This window comes from Corythoichthys intestinalis, chromosome 5 (genome assembly GCF_030265065.1).
Source record: "Corythoichthys intestinalis isolate RoL2023-P3 chromosome 5, ASM3026506v1, whole genome shotgun sequence".
In the NCBI taxonomy this organism is placed as follows: Eukaryota; Metazoa; Chordata; class Actinopteri; order Syngnathiformes; family Syngnathidae; genus Corythoichthys; species Corythoichthys intestinalis.
In genome coordinates this window covers 26424218-26441927 of record NC_080399.1, presented here as the reverse complement: position 1 = coordinate 26441927, position 17710 = coordinate 26424218, and positions in this window count along the sequence as shown.

The following is a 17710-nucleotide window of genomic DNA, read 5'->3' as shown; positions in this document are numbered from 1 at the left end:
CTGATACATGTTGCTTATAGCATAAAATGGATTGACCAGGTGTTTCATTGTAGCCTTATATTAATCAACACAACTTTTGAGCGTTTCATGTCAGTTTCTCTTCTGCTGTGCAACATAGGAGGTTTTAACATGCACTTTACAGTGGTCATTTTTTTTTCTACAAAAACATTTTTAAACTTGTACACACATATGCATTTTAATTTAACCAGGTCAAAGTCTCTGATCTCCATGGTAGTCTTATTTTAAACCTTATCAACTATTGAGGGATTTAGAGCCATCTTATTTTAATAAGCACAACGTTTGGGCAGGGATTCCTGGTATTCTTGTTTTAATGTCAGTTTTATCTTAATAAATGCCTTCTCTTAAATGAATGTCCAGCACAGGCAGCATTGCATCATTTAGGAAACAATGTAAACTACTCAGCTTCCTTTAGATGATGACAAGGACATCACACCTGCCAATTTTTCCGTATGTCACCAATGGCTTCCATTTAGTGTCCATGTCACACTGTGTGCACGTGAACCAGCATGTAGACCAGCATGAGGGCCATGTTGGTCCATGTTAGGTGTGTAGTTAAAGGGCAAAGACAAACCAAGCCAGGCTTTTTTCTGCAGTAACCATCACAAGCAGTCTCCCTTTAATCTAAATCAATTAGACACCCATGAAGCGCAATCAACTCACAACTCCTGTCAGCATTCACAATACAGTGTAAAGAAATCCCAATTACATGCCAGGGTAGATGAAATGAGCTGCACTTATGTCATGTTGTGTTGTTGACTTGCAGTGTAATGTAGACTCTTTTTCTTTTGCTGAAAAACGCCCACCGGACTCCACAAGTGTTGTCTTAATAACCGCTGGGACAAATTGAGGTGAGTGTAACCTTTCACATACAATGTTCACTCCTGCAAAGTGATAGGCCTTTTCTTGATGTTAATGTTTTCTATCATCCCTGGATAGCAAAATGTATCCGTATCCACATTGACCCATAATGTTATTTTCTCCAGCTTGCCGCTGACAGCGAGAAAAGCTCTGGTCTTAAATGCTATTGAATTTGTTCAAGTCTACCTACTTTCATTTGCCATATCAGCGCATATATGTACATAGTCCAGGCTACTCTAATTACTTCTAAATCTATTGGTGAGACATACACATTTTCCACTGCTTCCACTGTAAAATTCCGTCAACACTGACAACAAGAGGCGAAGCATCAAAACGATTATAAACTGTGAAAATGATTATATTTCCTCCAAATGTATCTTTTTCACATACTGCATCCATCCATGTGACATAGACATGCAGAACAAAGACTGCAGAAGGTATAAATTACCTGCGTATGCACTTGTTGCCATTCATTCAAGAGAAGTTGAGTTTTGTGTTAAATTTAAGAGTTCACAGTGAATAACTGAATTTGTGAGCAACTTGAGATTAAATTATCATTACTTCAGTACATTTAATTGTTGTCACATTTTTCTTTAGTGGTGAGCCATGACATTTCGCTAATGTTAATATGTACCCTGGCTCATAGAATCTTGAAGAGTGAGGAAAGTAAAGGTTTTATTTGCTTTCTTTTTTAAAATGATTTTACTTGATAAAGTAAGTACTTACTCTCAAATAGCTTACTGGTCCTATTGGGGCATAAACCTATGTGATAACTTGCCACTTCTAGTTATTCATTAAATTATAATCTCTTATCAGGTTTGTGGATGAATTAAAAAAAAATGTAAAAGGTAGTTCAGTGGCAGGGGAGCCATGTTCACCTCAGAGTTTAATGAATATGAAAGAAGTTTCAAAACAATAGCTCATGCTGCATTTGAAAACGTGACCCGCAGCAACCTCATTTGGAGAGCCCGGCATATCTCCCGACTGCACCGGTCTAATCTGTGGCACGTCTGCGTGACCAGGTGAGATGCAGCGTTAATTCCAGATTGCGTTTAGAGCGGTGGACAGGTAGAGCGACGCTGCGGGATCCGGCATGTGACCCCGACAAGAGATTGGCAGGCATGGTGTTAATTGGATAGGTGCGCAATGGGATGTTGGAGCTTCTTCTCGACTCCAAAGAAGAGAGCTCCTTTTTTCGACACGCTCTGGATGCAAGCAAGCAAATTATTTGCCTCCCGAAAGCCACGTGATTTCTGTCCCACCAGACACAAAGATAAAGGGGGATGGGAAGAAAAATCAGGCCGAACAGCCTACTGTGGATTTTCTTGAAGCTGGTACAATTCTCTAGTTCTGTATGGCAGCAATCCATATACAAGCACACAATCTGCAAGAAAAAAAGGATCAACAACAATAAAATATACAGAGATCCCTTGCTATATCGCGATTCAAATTTCACGCCATCAGTCCATTGCAGATGAAAAAAATTCTACAAATATATATATATATATATATATATATATATATATATATATATATATATATATATATATATATATATATATATATATATATATATATATATTAGGGCTGTCAAACAATTAACATTTTTAATCGAGTTAATCACAGCTTAAAAATTAATTAATCTTAATTAATTGCAATTCAAACCATCTATAAAATACGCCATATTTTCTGTAAATTATTGTTGGAATGGAAAGATAAGATGGATATATACATTCAACATACTGTACATAAGTACTGTATTTGCTTATTATAACAATAAATCAACAAGACGGCTTGAAGATTATTAACATTCTGTTAAAGCAATCCATGGATAGAAAGACTTGTAGTTCTTAAAAGATAAATGCTAGTACAAGTTATAGAAATGTTATATTAAAAGCCCTCTTAATGTTTGCGTTTTAATAAAATTTGTAAAATTTTCAATCAAAAAACTAGTAGCTCACCATTGTTGATGTCAATAATTACACAATGCTCATGGTGCTGAAACCCATGAAATCAGTCGCACCCAAGCGCCAGCAGAGGGTGACAAAACACCAAAAAAAAACAGAAATAACAAGTGGACATGACACTGTACTCATTTTAATCTGTTTGAGCGGGGCATGTGCGTTAAATGTGTCAAATATTTTAATGTGATTAATTTAAAAAAATAATTACCGCGATAATTTTGACAGCCCTAATACACACATGTATGTATATCTATAACTATATATATAACTATAACTATAACTATATATATATATATATATATATATATATATATATATATATATATATATATATATATAGTATTATATTTACAAATGTTAAGATATATGAACAAGTCATTGTTTTCTTATATAATATATATATATATATATCTGTATATGTATCTCATAATTATTACATTTGCAGTGCTTAAAAAACATTTATTGAAATATTCATTTACATATAAGGGTTTTCTTTGGTTTGTTTTAGTTTGTTTTTTACTTATTATTTTTAATTAGACGTTGGCAAAAATGCTTCTCATCAAGACATTTCTTACAAGGTGTGTGTTTTATAGTGGTCAGGGCAGCTTTACCCCACTCAGTGATTGGGCACACACCGGACTTAAAGCAGAAATGTGAAGTAATTTCATAACATGCCAAATAGGGTCACAATTAAAGTAATTAAACATTGTCCAAAAAATATATAGCATGAAAAAATAATTTACATGTTGTATATTTGATAAAATAATCGCGTTTCCGAAGTTCAAGCCTGAAAGGGGATGAACCCGTAAGTGATACGTCACACCGGGAACAGCGATGGCAGCTCTATACATACGGCCGCCATACAAAGCCCTTCAAACAATGATTCAAACAGCGATATAAGCGATAGATCGAGCGCAAGGGAGGAGATCCAAGTTTTTGAAGAGTTGGAGGAAGAAGAGGAGCTTGGAATTTTATGTTGGACCTAACATGTATTAGCCAGACGCTAATCAGGATGCAAACAATGTGCCTAGACTACCTGACATAGAATGGATACAAGACCCATCGAGATTACAAGATTGGTAAGATATAGGCTGTTATTATTTTCATGATTTGAAGATGCAGGCATTTGCACATAATTTTATGTTTTTGTCTATCTGATGACATTATTAAAAATAATAATAATCAGACTTCATGTTCATTTTGGCAGATCCGGCAGCTCTCGTGCATATAAAATAATAATATAAAAACGCTGGGGGGAAAGAAGGAGATGAGTCATTGATGGCTTTCTCCACTTTATTGCAGCAACAATAAGAAAACAAAATAATAGCGGACTGCCGCCACATTCGACCGCGAAGTTTTGCTTCTCGCTCATCTCCTCCTTGCCTCCTATTAGTCCAGCGTCTCTTAAACGGATCGTTCATATTGTCTTGTTATGAGCTTTTTGTTTACAAATGTATCGAACACACGACGTGCTGACAACTTTGTTTCTTTATTAACACATGGAGCTTAACAGTACGAGGCTCATGGGGCTGGGGCTCTCGGCAGGAAGTGGCGTTTAATGGCGTGAGGAAATGTATTTTTTTTCACACAAGCGAACAGATTACAAAGCAACACTTCAGTGTTGTCCCGAGACTACATTTTTCATGATTCACTGCGTGACCTGCGCGCTCGCTGATTCGCTGCCAGACATTAAAACCAACATGCTTGTTGTCGTCACCTGTCAGCGGCTCTCGTACATATAACAAACTAGAAGGCTATCAAGCAATCACCGTAAAAGAAACGCCGAACCGTACAAATGCAATGCAATGCTTGAAGCATGAAGGTGGAAATACATAATACAAATACAAATAAATGTGCACAAACTCACCGGCGGTGTGTGTGTCTTACGGCAACGTGACCGTGAATTACCGCGACGCCGACCCGCTTATATGCACATCCACACCCCTTTCCCGATTGACAGTGGATTAACCCTTTCGGACAAGATCGTAGATGACGCACAATTTAAACACGCTTAACCTAGCGAACCCAACAACAACTGTGCCACGACTATTGCCACGAGTTGGCTTTCCGCTAACGTTGCTAGCTTCTACTGTACATTCCACAGCAGTTGGCAGCTCTGCTTTGACAAAGTCATCAGTCATCTATCCAAAAATCACACTTACTTTTTGGCAAATCCTTGATCATAAGCAGACCGGTTAAGGAAGCAGGCATCTTCAAAGTTTTTGTAGCAGAGAACACTACTCGATGATGGCGTGAAATTCATTCGCTTCGTGAGAACGAAAGATGTCCATTTACGTGCCCTGCTATCCTTTGGCCACTCAAACAACTTTTCGTAAGAGTGAGAACAAAACACCGCCACATGCCGCCGTAGTATCTTACCGAGAAACAATGCAACAAACAATACTGTTCTATGGCGGACTTCCCTCGCACTTCTAGGTGTGACGTAATTTCCGAAGATTTCCGAAGATTGCCGAAGAAAAGCATTTTCGTTGTCAAGGGTGTTGTTATGGGTTAAACAAAGAATCTGGAAGGTTTGCGTTAAAAAAAAAAAACGAAAATATGCTTATAATTGTTTCGCCATTGATATTATTAAAAAACATGGTTGGCCAACCTTACTTCACATGTCCGCTTAAAAATATTTGGTAAAAAATTGTTTCAATTGTTTTTTAAGTCTCCTTAGGCAAAGGGTTTACTTATTTATTATACCCCCCCTGTCATTGTTTGAATGCTATTCTCAATAAAATATGTGAGGGTGGTTTTAGTTAAAGCAGATACTGTATTTTCATCTGTGTGATTTCAGCAAAGATCAGATCAGATTTGATGGTGAATTTATGCAGAAATGTGAGAAATTCCAAAAGGTTCAGATACTTTTTCATACCATTGTAACTGCTTTGACGAAATGATTAATTTAAAAAGAGCGGGCTCCTAAGCTTAAGTTTTGTTTATTAGGAAAAGAGACTAACTTGGTCTACAGGAAACACTGTCAAAATTAAAATTTAAGAAGAAGGCACAGGTTGTGCGAAAATATGAAAAGAGTTATATAGTCAAGGGGAAACAGTGGTGCATGTGATAAACAAGGTTGGCCAGTGACTGAAAAGTCACAGATTCAAATCCTGGCTCTCTTTGGTGAAGTGTCCTTGGGCAAGACACTGAACCCTGAATCGTTGGTATACTAAATGAGAACATGTTCTTAATGTCTTTACCTGGTTAAATAAAATTTTTAAAAAGTATGTTTGTGACAAACTGAATGTAACCCAACTTTTCAACATGTTGATTCATGTACAAAATGTTTTTTGAGGACTCCAATTTTCCATTTTCCTTCACACTACATATTGTTATGCAATACATAACACCTATTTATTGCTTTTATTTCAATATTATTACACTGGAAATAGTGTGCAACCCTTTATTTAACCTTAACCATTGTGTTAGATACACACTGGGCTTTTTATAACTATTGTCTACCATGCTGCATCATTTGCTGCATTTTCTATCATGAGCCAAAGGATTCAATGAACTATATGCAAGCCAAATGGAACCCACATACCCTACAATGGTGCAGCCATAGAAAATGTGGGTGGAAAAGATAATATCAAGTAATGGAAGCATTGAACAAACTGGCTCTGCTTCCAGCTATAAATGGGTGAACATAATTACTTAATTTAAATATGCGGTAATTGATACATTCCGCTGTTCGCTGGCTTGAAAAGGGATTTGCAAATTGTGTAACAATTTAGAATAAAAATGTGTAAAATGGTTTATAAAGTGCTTAACACATTACTAATATAATGCTAATGCTGGCCATGTAACCTCAGCCTACTGATTTTGCTAGTACTGGTGTAAATGGATCAAGCTAATTGTGGCAAATGGTTATTAAATTGGTAATAAACTTTGTTAAGATGTAGAGGTAGCTTAATTGTGAGTCCACTTTTGGTAGATACAAATGGAACAAACTATTTGTTTACACTCGGGGTTGCCCTATGATTAGATTTTGTGAAGTGCTTATTATTTAACACTTCATACAATATTATTAACACTTCATACAAATGTAAACCTTGCCAAATAGTGGGCTAATTAACAATATTTCCGATGCAAATTGATAGAATTCATTTTTTTCGGCCTCTACATTTTCCCACACTCGAGAGCGGGCGTAATAACACTAAATACATAATCTAATATGGTGGTTATGGTATGAATGAACGCTCTTTTGGCTGGCTTGTCAGCCTGCTATAGATTTCTCAACAGGCGTGGATGAAGCCGCTGTGAGCTGTCAGATTTGTGGCTGATATCTCTATTAAGCAAAAGGGGGGAAATCTATTGTTGTCGGGGGGTGTTTCCAAGCGAGGCGACTTTTTAAAACCGTCCTTCGTCCACCACAATGTGCAAGTTCAGCTTGATCAGTGCAGGAGGATTTCAGGGTGCGTCAGGGGGGTACTACCCTCTTTGTGACACATGCGGCACGGACATAATGAATTATATTATAATTACAAAGCAGTCTGTAGAAGTGGACAATATAGATATTTGGCCAGGGGGGCGGAGTGTGCTGCTCCATAGAGACTGGCCCACTCCAGACTGCATTTCTATTGAGATCAATTTAACTAAGACACATCTCAATATGAATGAATGGGGCTTTGTTTGGGGAATAAAAACATTTGAACAGGGATGCCCCCTCCTTGTCATTTGTGTTGGGGGTACACAGCCGGTATTACATGGTGGAAAAAGCATTGGAACATGATTTTTCCCCCTAATAATATAAAGCCAAAAACTGACACACACATGCACATACATGTACAGTACAATAGCCATTTAACAAGTTATCTATGAAGCTTATTGTTTTTATTCAACTTTTTATTTTATTTTTTATTACATTTGCAACATGCGGTATTATACACATATCTGATACAGTCTACTTCACCAGTTACAACGTAATGTTTTCAAAACATTACAATTTGCAAGTGCCCATGCACACAAGTTCTTAGTAATGAACCAGCGCTTGCTTGTTTGCCTGGCTTTGTGAGACAAAATTTCAACTTAACTGCTATACGCAAGCAACTCAGGGGGCAAACGAAGATGAGTACATTTTTGAGTGATATGGAATAAAAATAGATGAGTGGAGACAGCGTCACAGTCACAATTAACTGATAAATTACAAGGGATATTTAAAATTGTAACAGGAAGCAGCATCTGTTTTTCCCACCTCTTCATATTTGATTGACAGTTGACAGTCGAGCAGGAATTGCTCTTTTTGCATTAAGTGGACACACCAAGGCTGTTCAAGAATGAAGAGGGAGCCTGGATTTTTCACCACTTTGAAGCCTCATTTAATATACCTGGCATTCCCCCCCCCCCCTTTTTTTTTAACTCATTTACTCCCAAAAATGTATAAATACGTTCTATTTTTAATTATTTCAGTGTCCCAAAGACGTATTTATACGTCTTTTACGTTTTTTTTTTTCTTTCAAAAAAGACATCTCTGGGTTCTGATTCAATTTAGCTCCAAAGCACAAAGCTGAAAATCCATTTTAAAGCAATAAAACTGGCCACTGGAGGGCAGTAGCGCATTTGGTAGGACCCGCAACCCGATTCAACGGCAACGAACGGCCAAGCCGCACGGCCGAGCACCTGCGGAAGACGACCGAATGGATGCCAGGCGGCGGACGACCGAGCAGAACAACCGGTAGGACACCCAGGATGCCAGGCGCTGGACGACCGAGCAGAACGATCGGGACCACTAGTGCAGCGGACGATGCCTTTGAGCCCGTGCTGCTCGCAAGCAGAGCCCGCAGAGATTTAAAAAAATTCATCTTTATGAGACAGAGGGCGATGAGGGAAAAGTTTAACCGGCTGTCGCGGCCAGAACAGCGCCATCTTTCGGTTAGTTATGTGTATGTAAATTGTTACTTTGCTATCAAAAGCTCTATTTGTCTTGTTGTTTATCTTATTTTGGAAAAAGGAAAACATTATTCAGATGTTTGGGATGTAACTAAAGAAAAAAATAGCTGTGTATAAGTCAAAGTTATGTTTGAAATGTATGCTTTCACAAAAAGCTCAATTTCTCTGTTTTTTCATCAGAAACTGGAAAATTGCTCAAACTAAGCTATATTCTAATGCTTATTTCCAAAGACTGGAAAAAGATATGAACGGACTAACTTTTTTTCTGCTCAAAAGAGAGAGTCTAATCTTTCCTTTGTTGGGTTCTAATAGAAAAGAATTTTCTGTGGGCCTTGCAAAATCAAAATCTAGTAAAAGGGCCGGGAGCGAAGAGCCTTGCTCCGGTGAAAATGGCAGGGAGGGATTGAGTTAATCATTCCAAATAAGGTTATTAACGACACACTTATATATCGTGTGTTCAATCTAGAAGATTTATTTATTCATGTATTTATTTTCACGTTACAGGGACTTTAAAAAATATTTGGGTAGATAATCTTAATTAATTCACTTCCAAAGACATAATGATAATGTTGTTTATGATGTTCAACTGCTCATAACTAAAGAATGAAAACGAGTTGTCCGAAATTATTGGGTAGCTGATAATATCGGCCGATAAAAACATTTTAAAATCGGAGGGGGACATGGGTTTTTCATTATCGGTTTTCGGCCAATATGCATATGGCAGTGCTGTCATGTCCACTCATTGGCTGCCTGTGTTTCTGGTTTTTTGTTGCCCCCTGCTATCGCTTAGGTGTAATTAGTTTTGATAAGTCCCAGCACTTTGTATTGACGTAATCATACGTCGACGCAAGTTAATTGCAAATACAAAGAGCTAAATAGATGAGCTAACATCTGCAGCAATGCACCGTAGCAGTTCTTGCCATCTCACTACGTTGTTTGTGCCTTATACAAGCATCGCTTGTAAGCTACGTTCTTCCTTTGTTTTATATTCATGAGCATTATGTCGTATATAGGAGATGTGAATATTTTGTTTGCATTTGTGATTACATTAGTTATTTGCTTGCGTGCAGAACTACCAGTTGCTATTCAAACTGACACGTGGTGTATACTTTGCTTTTTGTGTTACTTTATTTCATATTATTGACACAATGTTTTGCTGTTTTCAGTTTTACAAAAAAACTATCAGTGCTCTTGTCAAGAGAAAGATGACCTCTGTCAAGCCAATTTAACTTTACTCCGATGTCTGAATTCTCTTTGGAGCCTGATTTGCATGCTATCTGTCGATTTGTGCAACCACACACACATTGCGGACAGAATAAGTGCCTTTTTTGGTGCCTGGTATACCAGGCTGTCCGGCAGATCAAATTCCGAGGGCGGAGCAAGCCACAGCAAACAGACAGCGGAGTGGACCAATCAGCGACGGGCAGACGAGACGTTGTTAAAGCGACAAGTAATTAGCGTGAGCGGAGAATGGAGAAGTTTATTCAACATGGCTAGCGTGAGCCATGTTGACTGTTGTCAATGACTTGTTTCGATGTGTTTTTGGTAATTTAAAACTGGTTTCACCGCGGACTGGAACATATTCTCGACTCTCCCGTTCGCCATCTGTGTTGTTGTAGACACAACTTTCGGCGCGCAAGAGTGACGTTACTCGTTAAGAACACGTCACCCAAATAAACAAATCTGTTTGGACGATTGATTTTGTTGCTCGAGAGGCCACTAATGGGCTGGGTCCCAGACTATTTCTCAAAGTGTTTGAAAAATACAGGGAGAATAGTCTGTCTGAGCCAGGCAACCTTTTTGGCACTTTGCACTATTTTGATTTCAACAAAAAAAATAGTGGTGCAATATAGGCACTTTTTCTATAACTACAGGTGAAGTTGTTCTCTTAATTTTCACAAAATGTTTATTTGAAAAACTTTCAAGTTGTTACATTTATCATTATTAAAGCATCCATTGGGGCACACAATACAATTAAACATAATATGTTAAGTCCACGACCGCATATATCGGTATCAGATTTTTGGAGTTGGACAATAGCGGGATAGCAGTAAAAAGTCATTATCGGACAACTCTAAAGGCCAAATTATAATGAATGTCTGTGCGGATCCACCAAGATATAGCGTCGGAGCCAATCCGTTTCCATTCTATCACATTGGTCAAATTACACCGGTTGCATATATGCTGCGGATTGATTGTGGACAAGCGTTATGGGCTATTTTATATTTTTGCCGGAGACGCATCCGTCAAAATAGGCGGAGCCAGGCCTGGAGTCAACAGGCCTGGAGCTTGTCCACGGTTTAAACACCAGCGAACATTGGCGATGAACGATTCATTATTGAGGTGGAAAGTCACAAAGTGGTTTACGACAAAGCAGATCCTTTTTCTAAGGGCAACTTCAGAAAGGAATCTGTATGGAACGCAATAGCAGAAGGTGTGAGGATGGACGGTGAGTTTTGAAAGTTATGTAATTCAAAACAGTAATTAAATAGTAGAAAACGGGTTGTTGATGTGGTCGGGGTGTCACAAAAAGCAAACAAAACAAACAAAATTTGCGAAAAAATGTTCCGTCAAATCAAGTCCACCTCTCTCTCTGCTTCTCTGTTGAGTACAGACTCTGTGTGTTTGTCGTTGTTTTTAATGCCACATTATCGCGTGGGATCATGCAAGAGCTCATGTAGGTGATGGAGCTGCCGGACCAAAGTTGTGCGCAGCAGGTATGTTTTGTCCTATTTTTGACGTACTGTGGAGCACACAGTCAACACGGAGCTTGACAGATCCGCACACGCATCTGGTATAGTTTGGCCTCAAGTAGAAACAAACCTTTTTTTATCATAAAAGATTGAGAATCTAACCTTTCTTTTAGTAAATTCTGTGTTCATGTAACCATAGAATACAATATTCCTTGGATCTTGATAAAAGGGGATGTCTTGTGAGAAATGGTTAGGAGTGAATGAGCTACACATACATATGTACGCAATAAGGAACAATAATCATTCAGCATAACAAGTGATTGTTTCAAGAAAAGTTGTCACAACATGTTCATTTAGCATGGAGTGAGCTCTGTCTGACCTTTTTTTTGCTTTGCCCACGCAAACTGTTTTTTTTTTTTAACTGACTTTTACATCCAACGATTTAAAGGGCAGCTGAAGAGGTCAATTCTTGAGCGTTTTACTCGCTTAAATTGTATTGAATGCATCATTCACTGTCTCAAAACTCATATTACAAAAAAAAAATGAATTGACCGCGTAGTTTTTTGAGTTACAGCCATAGCAACACCTGAGCAACAAGGGACGCACCCCGCAGCCAGCCGCTACCCGATGATGCAACTTCCGGGAGGAGGCCTCGCCAGCACTTCAACACGGAAGTATAGCACCACGCTAATCTCGCTACATATTGCAAACATTTTCTGGGTTTTACTCGCGAGATTCATCATGCCATCTCGATGTGTAGTGCTGAATTGCTCACACTAAGGCTCGAGACACTTCTGCAAGGATTTGGACAACTTTTGTGACAGTCAAGCAACTAGTTGCGCTAGTCTTTTGCCACCCTAACTTTGTGCTGCTTACTAAATTTACTGTATGTTCTTTGATGTGTGCCATTGTTTGCTTGGTATAGCTTAGCTTTCTATGTTGTCACAATCTGAAAGTGAAAGTTGATACTGTAAATTCAGTTTTATCCAGATTTTGGTCTTCAACATAAATCTGTAATCATTGTTTGTAATTATCATTGTTATTATTGTGGCCTATTGAATATTGTTTCAGAATGTAATACAATTACAATATTTACATACCAATACAATAAATTAAAAAGTCATCAAAGTATGACTATGTTGTTTACAATTTATGGTTTTATTTTTTAATGCAATTCATGCCCCTGTCAGTGCTTCGGCCTGAGTTTGGCTCTCACCTCTGGGATCTCCTGTAAACACAGGCATTTTCTTGGAAGGGTAATTACTTGACAGTTTACAGCTACACCTGGAAAATAAATATTTTGTCATTTACTTAGAAAAATAAAATCAATACCATAAATAAAACACATTTTTTAGCCAGATTTTGGCTAGCTTTACTAAATTTATATAGGTGGATGCTGTCCCATAACCTGACTAATATTCACTTTCAGCAATGTGGAGATCATGGAAAAAATATTTAACCATTTAATTGCATTCTCTCTAATCACAGTAAATTTGGATTGAGGTTGATCAGTTGGTCATCACTTAGTTTGGTTGGTTATGATTTTGGGCTTTGGGTTGGCATAATTACTCATCTGTTTTGGCAGTTACAGCTAATTATATCACAGAATGACTGGTGAAAGAAAGGCTCATACAAAAATCACGATGCTGGACAACGGCTTACCACTCTTCCGTCCGAGAAGTGTCGAGCTGTCAATTGTCGTCATTACCAACATCTGCCGTGTCAAGTAAATCGTTGTCATCCGACGCCTCACGTTCAAACATGTAGGGATTAATTGTAAATAATCTTTCCTGGGAGCCCTTGCCATCGTTAGCGTAACGAAAGAGTTAACCTGAATGGCTACTTTCGGTGGAAACAGCACTGATATCGCTGCTGCTGCTATGCTCACTGTGGCTAAAGTCTGCCATGTCTTCTCTTCCCTTCTGGAAGTTACGTCACACTTTCGGGTTTGGAAAGGGACTATTAACGGAGTGCAAAAAAAAAAAAAAAAAAAAAACAATAACAAAAAAAATTATTCACACAGTTACGCGTTAATAAAGACATGGTTGTTTTGACGAACTAGTCCAAAATTTATATTCGTAAAATTACACCGAAATCTGAAAAGCTCTTCAGCTGCCCTTTAATCAAGCAGGAACTTTTCATTCAGCCACAAACTTGCACAAGTTTATTAATTTACATTCTCGTTTATGTTTTACTACAGTGGGGAGAACAAGTATTTGATACACTGCCAATGGGTTTTCCCATTGACTGTGTATCAAATACTTGTACCCATTGGCAGTGTATCAAATACTTGTTCTCCCCACTGTATGTTCCTATACTTTATAGTTCTGTCTCTTGATCAAAAATGCATAACAATAAATTGTTAATGATTGTTTTTTTTAGGGGAGGGGGGTGGAACAGATGAATAGTATTTCAATTCAATTCAATAGCTGAAATTGATTTGATACAGCAAATTGAGGCACGGGCTTGGTCACAGAATGTGTCAAGTACACGATATGCTAATTGGTGATGTGCATATATTCACACCAGCCTCTGCTCTAACAACACAAACAAGTATTTACAATTGGGGATATAAAAATAAAAAATGGTCACATAAAAGTTATCATTAATTAACCAAAATAACTGAGCGTATTTGAAACGACTTCCGTATTTGGCAAACCAGGTGAAAGCACTACTTTTCCAACACAAGTAAATAGCAGAACTGTAATGTTTGGTCATTTGGGATATTGCTTGCAGTTGATTGCCTTGATTGTACTGTTTGTTGTTGGTTTACATTTTAAATCACAGAGAGCGAGAGAGACAGACACAGAGAAAGAAAGAGACATTGTGAGAGAGATGACCCACTTATTGTTGAAAGCAAGTCATGATTGTTAATGAAGCTTCTATTACAGTTACTACACTGTTAAAACAACTGATAAAGCATTTATTAGGATACACTTATTGTGAAGTAGTAGTGATATTTCAGAGCCATCATTGAGGTTCATGATGTTGCTTTTCTCTCTAGTGCACCCTGCAGAGAGATTGGGCCAAAAAGCAGTAGGGAGGGGGAAAAAACTGGCAAGCGGCTGAGCAGAGGAGGATTTGACGGCAAGGTGACAAAGAGTTCAAACAAAATGAGGCTTGTAGATTAGCAGCGCTCCCCTCAGTGACAGGTGTCATCTCTGGGGGCAGTCTGTCACTCTGCTGCCTGCCACTCTTCATACACAGTGAAGCCAGAGAGGATGGGGAAGGAAGGAAGGAAGGTGCATTCTGTTCTACCTGCCGTGAATGATGAACAAAAAAAAAACAACAACAAAAAAGAAAACCCCCAAAACAAGAGGTGGTGGAGGAACAAAAGTCGGGCAAATGTTTACTGGCCTCTGATAAAATCAGTAAAATATGATATAAAATTGTGAGCTTAGTGTGTGGGTTGATTCATCACTAACCATGTTTTTTTTTTTTTTTTTTTTTACAAAGACAATAAAGGGTATTCTATTCGAAAGCAATACTGTTCTGAAAAAAAAAAAATCCTGAAATCCTCTCATTAACTTTAGATCTGTCACATTTTTTCCTACTGTTTTGAGTTGAAATGCAAATAAATGCATTTTTCAGAGATAACAACATTCATATAAGTGTCTTTTATTTGGTTGCCATCAACTAAAAAAAATTACTTTTTGGGATTTTTTTGGGGGGAAGATGTAATTTGGTGTGGTGAATTAATTCAAAATTATGTAATTAATTTTTTACAATTAAATCGTACCGTGAAGGCATAGTATGTATCCTGTAAATATATACATTTACACAAAAAAGCTATATTGAATATACTGTATATCAGTCTATTAGAGCTGTGTCTACACATAGCCTTTGGCAGTCTAATGTTATCCAAGCAGAAAATAAACAGTGTCTACTGTTAAGGGCGGCGAAGGGCACGCTGTATAGCAGCAAACATTTTGCCACCTGGGACGGAAAGATCACAAAACTAGCAAGCCAGCCAGACGGGAGCTATTGTTCTTTTGTGAACGAGGCCTGTGAGTTTTTGCCCAGACTATGAACAAGTCTGTGATACAGGAAGGTATTAATCGGGGCAGCTCGAAGGCAGCCAGCCTGAGACCTGCCGCTCTCTGCAGCCATCTGCTCCACAGATTGCAGCGCGCCATGCTGCTGCCGGACCCTCCGGCTGAGTCCAATTGGCCGGAGGGTCACCCGCTACTTCTTTATCTCTTCTCTTGTTGATTAACATTGGACAGGTATCGTCATCTGGGCAGCGTGACAAACACAAAATGAAAAAAAGGAGCGAATGGCATGAAACATATTCTGATGTATGGTTTCGATAGATGAAGGATGCCCCCTATTGACTTTGTCAAAAAACCTCAAAACCAGCGACAAGAGCGAGCAGGAATCATGAAGTGTAGCTCACATTAGGGAGGAAATAGTGCTCCGAAGCTAGGCCTGATGAGAAATTTGCATTTAAAATATTCATTGCGAAGGTTCGGGAGGGAAGAGAGGTTACGTTGAGTATTTGGCACCTTCGCCGATGGCAAAACTCACTCTGAATAGCAAATAGGGTGCTATAGAATCAGATGTCTAATCACATTGTAGCATTTGATGACGGTCCACAGAAGGTAAAACACATCCTTTTCACTTAAACTGTGCTCGGACATACTGTAGATGAGGTTTTTACTGAAGCTTGGAAGGATTACGCTAAAACTTTACAAAAACTACATGCAGTAATTTCTTGTACATAAACACTTTCAAGAATAATACACAGCCTTAAACCGCAAGCTGTCATCTGACTTTTCCCGTTTTTGTGAATAGCGTACCGCAGAAACAATATTTTTTGAGCGTGACGTCGCCATCGTAATGTGGAAGTGGGACATTATTAACACGCCCTCGCATACAATCAATGTTATTTCTACTTGTTTTCTCCGGTAATCTTCAAAAAACAAAATGCCGATTGAACACTGCTGATGTGGAACTTGTGGAAATTACTCTAGACATTACGACATATGAAGGATGTTTTCTTTATACGTTTCCCGAAACCAAAAACTCGGAGGAAAAAATGTGAATGGATAAACTTGCGCAGACCTCCAAAAGACCAATTCAAGAATGATGAAGCCATTCACATTTCATATGCAGTAAACATTTTGTTGGGGACCACGGTCTTACAGAGCATGAAGAGGTAAGGCATTTTGATATTTGTACCTGTTTTTACCATGGCGTTTTGCTGTGCTGCTTCTGTCTAAAAATGAATCACTTGAAAAAATTAAAATAGTATCTGACTGCCTGTTGTTGCTTTTTCTGTTGTAAGAACAACTTTATTAAGAGGGAAGTGTAAAAAAAATATAGAATTAAGATTTGTTATTAATGAAAAAAAGTGTTCGATGGCTGTCACTGATTAGCATTTGCAATCGCTACACAAAAAAATAGCAATGTAAATTGCCCCCAAGAATGGTAAGAGATGTAAAACAACCAGATGATATAATATATAAGTAAGACAGGGGATATGGTGGTAAAGGATAGATTATTGAAACAGGAGAATGTCATTCTAAGTGGTGCAAGGCAATGCACACAAGAAAAAGGTGTCGATAAAAAAAACCCCTCTTGATTACGTCAGCTCTCCTCTTTTTCAGCCCTCAATACTCAAGCCATCTATTTACCTGAACATTTGTATGTTCTTCCACATCTTTACCATTGAATTTGGCACCAGGACAGAATTGGTAGGTTTAGCTCAGTAAACATCTCATTCGTACACTATTTCCATGCTTTCACTATTGTGGACAAACGGGAGGTTGACTCGCCTAGCCATTATTGCTAACCTCATGAATATTAATTAGGAAAAAGTGACGTGTTTCTTGGGGTACACCATTGCTGGTATCCATGCTATTTTGGCAACTTGGGTACAGTATGCTTACATCTCAGTCAGCAACTTTTTCATAATTGGAATACTGGCAACAAATTGGCTATGCAGGTCCCTGTAAACACAAATGAACCTTTTAAATAAAAATTCTAAATATTTTTTTTCAAAACCTGACAATCGTCCGTCCATAGGTTATAAATATCTGGTCAGATAATTTCCTTGAAAGGAATGTGAGATTTTTTCAAAAGGTATAGTTCATTTGTCACAAACGCGACAGACAGTTGGAAGCAGAATCAAACTAAAATTACCGTTATGTACATCTAAATAGGAGTAGAACAATAAATGTGTACCACAGGCTGGATTTACCCAGAGGTGGGACGCCGGCAACAATGAGGTGGAAATAAAGCTAATAAGTGTCACTTGGATGGGACAACACATTCTACATG